General features: G+C 45.5%; 1 long non-coding RNA gene across 1 annotated transcript in view; it reads right to left on the reverse strand.

Annotated features, from left to right (window-relative positions):
- LOC109321566 overlaps positions 1-7,230 on the reverse strand; it is an 11,677-nt gene extending 4,447 nt beyond the window's left edge. The window contains exon 1 of the long non-coding RNA XR_002104087.1: positions 6,692-7,230. This is a non-coding gene — a long non-coding RNA (uncharacterized LOC109321566). The remainder of the gene's footprint in view (positions 1-6,691) is intronic.
- Between the last annotated feature and the right edge of the window lie 255 nt (positions 7,231-7,485).

The raw sequence follows: 7,485 nt of genomic DNA on the forward strand, positions 1-7,485 counted from the left end.
GCTAGACATCAGGAGGCGCTACTTCACAGTCAGGGTGGCCAGGATCTGGAACCAACTTCCAAGAGAAGTGGTGCTGGCTCCTACCCTGGGGGTGTTTAAGAGGAGGCTAGATGCACACCTTGCTGGGGTAGTTTGACCCCAGTACTCTTTCCTGCCACGGCAGGGGGTCAGACTCGATGATCTGCTCAGGTCCCTTCCGACCCTAGAAACTATGAAACTATGAAACACATTATGGGGAACCAAACAGAGGGGAGTCTCTGTGGCTTGGTGCCAGACTATGACTGCCATCTTTCTTGGGGCAAAAGAGCGTCTAGATGCTCTACTTACAGAAGTATTTACAGCAACTATTTACAACCAAGCATGCTGACACTGAGACCCCGAAATGCTGCGCAGCAGAAGTACAACCTAGAACTCGGACCACGTAACCTCTTTGGTCAGGGGCTGCAGCATGAGTCTATGGCTTTCTGGAGGCTGTACTTACCTCTCTCTTCATGGTTTAAAATTTTTGTTCATTTAAGCCGCTTATCCCTTGACAGCACATCTCCTTCAGGAGAAGGAGCAGGACAGGAAGGTAGCAGGAGAAAAGATCTGTCTGTGCAGCTAGACAGGGTCTCTGTCACTGTATATTTGGGAAATTGCATCCCAAGTTACTCTGGAGGTCCCATGAACCTTCCTGTGGCAAGGGAGATCTCACACAAACTCTATGAGGTGACCTTTGTTTAATTTCCTCACCTTCTGGCCACCTTCCCACTTATGAGTATGACCCTGTTCACAGGCAATCTCGATTTAGGGGGAACCACAAGGATGCCAGGTCTAAAAAGTTCTGGGGAATAAAAGAGTTGACCTTATGCTTAAGTGTTCTCAAAGCAGTGAAAAGATTGTTAACATCAGTGCAGTGTTTAAGTGAGGTTGCGAAGCCCACATGTGTCTGGAAAGAAGGTTGTGATATACATAACTAATAAGTAATTAAAAAAGCAGGAGACTGGAATTCTAATAACCCCCCCAATGGAAAGTGTGTTATGTGGATTGACCATTTATGTACCATATTTTCTTGCATATAACACATCTTATACACCTTGTTTCTGAAAGGCAGAATGAAGAAAAAAAGATTGTTTCTTGTAGTAAGTGAGCAGCAGGAGCTAGAGAGCTGAGCCTGCTTATTGTTCTGCTGCTTGCCCAACACTGGCAGAAACTGCTCTTACTGTTTTTCTCACAGATAATGCTCACTCTAATTTCCAAACCATGTTTTTTGGAGGGGGGAAGGAGCGTGTGATGTATGTAAAAAATCAGTATACAAGAGGAAAGCGTCACCCAACATGCTGGTGAAGAGTGTGTGGTATATGTGTGTGACAGTGCCTGCAGCTCACAAACAAGCAAAGTTTTTAAATGAAGCTGTCATGACTGTAAATGGCACTTTTTGAAATAAGCTCTGTTCATGTTCCTGCACTGGCAGTGAGAGATGGATGAGGTGACTTAGAAGTCTCTTTTATCTGCAACATCTATGAATGTCACACAGCCTGCTTGCAGCAGATTTCAGTAGCATCCACCAACGGCTTCTTGTATTTCTCTCTCTTATTTGGACAGCTTAGCTTAAATGTTTTTGCACCCAATTTAAGTTCTCAAATGCAAAAGACAAGTTGAGAACAGCCTTGGACAATCACTTTTTAAAATCAGCAGGCATAGATAAGACAAACAAATATTTCAAAATGTCAGCTACCTGCTGGTTTCTGCTTTCCTTGGTGATTATGTAGCTTTGGAAGTATAAATGACTAGTTTGTTCATAAAATCTAATTTACTGAAACAAAATTTCCAATTAAGCTTTTACAAGGGAGATGATATTTAGGACCAGATCCTCAAATGGTGTAAGCTTGTGTGTCTATATGGAAGTCAGCTATTTATACCAGGAATGGGCCTGTCTCTCAGCAGAAACATGGCCAGCTAGCACTTCAATGTTATAAGCTAATATAGGGTCCTAGCAGGGAGATGGTCAAGAAATAAGGTAAATCAGAAGGAAAAACATGCTAGATAATCCACATATGTATCAAGTTACTCCTTGAAATAGCTGTAAAATAATTTCTTCCTCCTTGACTAAACAAGACCATTCAGGAGTCACTTCTTAAAAATCTGTAATACTTAATGGCATTGTTAATCCTTAAAACAATGCAGTATGTTAGATCCCAGTCATGCTGCTGAAGTTGTCAGTATCTCAGGCAAAATGCAGAATCGTGGTCTAATGTTTTTGAGCTTTCCCCTCAACACGCTGAAATCAGCAGTGAAGCTCCTGTTGGTCTTCATAGTACAGAATCAGTTCCAGAATTGGTAACCAGAAAATAAACTGATGTTTTTCTGTCTTGTTTTAAAAAGCATGTATTTAGTAGTAGCTGCTCCAAACATCTATTCTGCTACTAGCTTGGGATTTTACAGGTTTCCCTCACTTTATGCTGTATATGCATTCCTGGAAAATGGCGCATAAGTGGAATTTGCATAAAGGAAACTCACTTTACAATGTAACAATAGGGATGCATTCCAAGACCTTGACTGTACTGACCCCCAGACCCATTTCTACCACTTTTATGAGACAATTTTGGTACTCGCCAACAGCAGATAGTACACACAAGTACAGGGTGGTGGTGAATGTTTAGTTGGTGTGAAGAGAGGGTGGTGAAGGATCTTCAGTATCAGACTCCACATCACTGGTGGACCAGGGAGAGGGGGAGGAGATAACTGCGGGACAGTTAGAAGCCATAATGGGGATGGCAACTACAGAAACACATGTCACGGACAATGAGCAAGGAGCACAGATCCACACAGGAGACTATATTTTGGTACGCCTCATTCCCACAATGCACTACACAAGCAGCTGACTGGGGGCTTCCACCACACTGACTGCATAAGAGTGAATTTATCTCTTATATAACATATTTTTGGTATAAAAAGAGTCATTGCATAAGAGCAAATTCGCACATACAGAACTCGCATAAAATGAGAGAAACTTGTACTTTGTTTGTTGAAGGATGGGGGTTAATAAAAAGAATTTCCATTAAGACTTTTCTTGTATGGTTTATAATGATAACGGAACCCATAAATGATATGAATAATAGGAAAACAGCCAGGGAATAGCAGGAACTTAAGAGGAAGCCTGGGTGCATCTATACAAGACACTTTACTGTGCAGTAGAGCTAATTACTGTGCAATAAATGTCCACATCTACACATGCAGATACTTACTGCATAGTAATTGACTCTAATCACAAGTAAATTTGCTGCCTGCATATGCAAGCAGCAAATTTACTTGAGATTACTTACTGTGTAGTAGTGCCTCACCAGGAGCAAATGTGCTCCAGGTCAGCTGGGCAGCAGGGGGCAGGAGATTGCTCCCTGTTCCTGGGAGCTGCCTGCTTCTGGGGCAGGTTCTGCCACCAGAGCCCTGATGGGGACAATGTCCCCCTGCCCCGGAAGCAGGGAGCTCCCAGCCCCCGCTCTGTGGTTGCGGGGCTGGTTCTGGGAGATTTTTATTTCCCAGCCAGAGTCCTACAGTTGTGGGGCTCAGGCTGGGAGATCCTTATCTCCCAGCCTTGGTCCCACAACTGCAGGACTCCCACAACTGCAGGACTTAGGCTGGGAGAGAAGGATCTCCCAGTGCCAGCCTGTCAACTGTGGAGCTGGCTCTGAGAGATAAGGATCCCCCAGCCTAGGTCCCACAATTGCGGGACTCAGGCTGGGAGAGAAGGATATCCCAGTGCCAGCCCCAGGACTGTGGAGCTACCATTGGGAGACAAGGAACTCCCAGCTTGGGCCCTGCGATCACAAGGCAGGACCTGAGAGCTCCCTGCTGCCGGGGCAGGGGGACATTGAACCCACCCTGGCTCCAGTAGTGGAGCCCACCCTGGCAGTAGGCAGTTCCCAGGGACAGGGAGCAATGTCTCAGCCCCTGCCAGGAGCCAGCTGTCTTCTGGCCCCTGGACTAGCACCCAGAAGGAACCTAGAGCTCCCCTTGCTGCTGCAGGGGCCTGTTGCTGGGCTACAGGGAGCAGGAGCAGTCCGCTGCTAGGAGCAGCAAATCTGCTCCCACATCCCTGCATGTATAGACATGTGCCTGGAAGAGTTTACTCTCCAGTAGTTCACTTGAGAGTAAACTGCTTCTGGATTATTTGCACATATAGATGTGCCCCCTGAAAACTCTACACAGAAACTGTATTTACATGGTGATGGCAGAGGTGAGAGGAAAAAACTAAATTACATGAGATTAGAGTAGTAAGGCAAGGGGTTATCATCTAAAATTAAACATAGAAACATTTGTATTGAACTAGAAATAAAAGCTAAGAGTAGGGATGAGTCAAGCGTGACATAACTTTCTCGGTTCAGAGATCAACTGCCCTCATCTTCAGAAGTGTTCAAGAATAAGTTAGACATTTTTATGGTGAGATTAATATTTTAGAAAACCTTCTGTGATTCATGGACATAGACTAAATAAATCAAAAAGTCCTTTCCAGCCCTGACCATCTACAGGTCTTCTGCACAGCCTTAATTACATCAGGGAGTTCTAGTAATATCAACAAATGTATACTGAAATAAGAGGAGACATATAATGGTAAACTATGTCACACAGATTGAAAAGTGATTGACTATGAGGATGAAGTACTTGAAGCCACACATTGAAAACACCATTGTCTTGACACCAAAAGTTTTAGCATAAGCAGAAATGTCAACTGTATGCCATATATTATTTTAAAGTGTTGGGCTTTTATTATGTTTTACTCTAACAACACTGGAACTTAATTTAGTCTTGGAAAAGGCTGCTGTTTTTGAAGGAGAGGATGACATGACTGTTGACCGCTGACATAGCTTCATCAATACTACCAGTAGCCTCTGGAAGTGTGACTGTTAGCTTGTATCCCCCATTTTCATTTTTAGAGTTCCTTTTTTACTCCTGAATACTTATGACCATATCTCTGCCCCTGGGAGTGTTTAAAATTGCTTTTAAGTTCACACTACTTTAAACCTTTGTTTACCTCCATGATGTGTATCATAGAATGCAGATGGCAAACCTATGAAACAAAAAAAGTACTACAAATACTACACTAAGTGGAAAAAGTTTAAATGTCTCAATTATGGGGTTGGTTAGCCCCAAACCTATTGCAACAAAGGATGCTCTGACACTTCCATTTACAACCCTTGAGAAATACAATTGAATCTGTTTCAACCAATGGCTCCAGAGTTGATATTATGTCAACACTGATGCAATACTAATTAATTGGAAGAGATCATCTGGGAACATCTTTCTAGGCCAAATCTTGAAATTCAGTCAGAATTTTGCCCACCTAACAATTTGGTGAGTTCTGTTAGAGAAAGGACTTCAGGATTCAGACATGTATTATATGAATGCATACTTCCACTTAAAGCTAAAATACTTATTTTTTAAGCTTTCTGGTTGGCTTTTCGCTCACCGAATAAATCATGCCATTGTCGCTGTCATGTCCTAACAACAATAACACCAGGGTATAGCGTATGGCTTTGGGGTTTTCTGTCATCTGATTTTAGGAATTTTTTTATAGCTCCTTCATGTTTTTAGTGTCTCCCCAGAATGGTATCTGCTGCACTCATGTAGAGCACACCATTACATATACAAGCCTAACACAAGCTGATCAGCAAGCATGAAAGTTGGCAATGCTTGTTCCGCCTAGTATACAGGGTTAAGTCTGATCACAGCAAGAGGTGCTGAAACATTTGCAGGCTGGGTTGTGATTCCGTCTGCAAACACTGATTTGGTCCATGAAACTGCAGCAGCCAACGGTTAGGAAAGAGATCAATTGTCATGTCCGCCAGACAACTGCAGAGCACTAACTTCTGACTTCCTTATATGAGAGCACAGGCTTGCTCCATGGAGCTGAAGAGAATCCCATGTATCAACGAGCACCTGGATGTAGTCAGTGTCTGCCAAAGAGCACTGGGCAGTGCTGAGTGATCCTGTGTTGCTCTTTTGGGAGGGATACAGCCCTGTCCGCGGCTCCCTGGACCTGTGGATATGGTGGTGGGTAAATCCTATGCCGTCATAGGGACAGCCTTGCACCCTGGACCTGCTGTGCGTTGATGAGGCTATTGTCTACTGTATAGGGATGGATTAGATTAGATCTCCCTGACCCGACTGGTCCATTTATACCAGGGACTGGTTACTGCCACAGCGATGGGAAGGCAAAACCCCCCAGCTGGGCTGCATCACATTTACTTATTTTATTCCCTCTCCTTTGCATTCACCGTCAGCATCAGACAGATCGAGTTGGGCAGATTTCAGCAGTGCCAGCTAATGACATTCTCTGGGATTGCTTTTTCTGGCTCTGAAATGCACCAAGGGGGCTTGGGTTGGGTTTTGTTTTGGGAGGGGGGTTTGGTCAATGTTTTTTTCAGTCTCAAAGACTGCGTTTGTTGGAGCCGGTTCAGCTTAGTAAACACGAAATGCTGCAAGTGATCGAGTCCTGCATACAGTCCGCTTTTCCCCTGCAGAGTTCAATTTAGGAAACCCTACTGCTCACTGTCCTATTGTGTTTGCACACAGTGAGTATGTGCTTCCATCCACAGAGCTGTCTCTGAATACACACCCACATACACGCACACACACTACACACACGCATACACATACACACACACACTACCCCCCCGCGCAGACAGATATAGACGTGCCCTTGATTGCTCACCTCCTCTCGAGCATCTGCAGATGCAGGTGTTCTTTCCTGGGGGGTATTTGCAGATGTTTCAGCAGCTGGTTCTGTATCCACCTCCGAAGACATCCTTTGCCATTACAGGGCTCTCAACGCCCCCGCACGCAAAATAAACCCCAGGAGCAACGGGATTTCAAAGTTCCTTCTCCCGGCAAAACAACGGGGTTTCTGCCCCTGGAAGGAAGCTTTGGCACCGCAGGCGTCTCCCCATCTTCAGAGCAGTTCTCTAGTCCTGCAGGAGCTACAGGATCTCCTTGTCTGGTCCCCACCGCCGCACTTCACACCCCAGAGGCAGGAGGGGGCCGGGGGGGGTGCTCAAGTCTCTCACTGCCCCTTCATGTTGCAGGTCTGCCTTAGCAGCATAAGCCAGAAGCTGCACTTCGGGAAAGTGCCTCCCAGCTGGGGGGGAATGCGTCCCTGGCAATGACTGAAATCCTGCAGCTGATGGGTAACTTTAGGGATCAAAAAGCAGAGAGAACAAAGGCAGCTCTCAGAGATGAAGGGGCTGCTTTGCCAACAGCGCCAGCCCCTCTCCCTCTGCCGGTGCAGCCTCCCTGCCTGCGCTCCCTGTCAATAAATCCTCAGCCTTTGCAGTCCACAACTCTGCAGTGGAGCTGGTGCCTGCCAACTTGGACTCTTCCTATCCACAGCAGCTCACACCTTTCACCCTAAGACCAACCGTAAAACCCGTCCTTGGGACGGGACGGCGGGGGGGGGGGCGGAGGTGTCTCTCTTGTGCAGGCTTCTAACAAAGCCCTAAATGCATGCCC

Source organism: Crocodylus porosus, unplaced genomic scaffold (assembly GCF_001723895.1).
Source record: "Crocodylus porosus isolate Cpor-Errol unplaced genomic scaffold, CroPor_comp1, whole genome shotgun sequence".
Taxonomy (NCBI): domain Eukaryota; kingdom Metazoa; phylum Chordata; order Crocodylia; family Crocodylidae; genus Crocodylus; species Crocodylus porosus.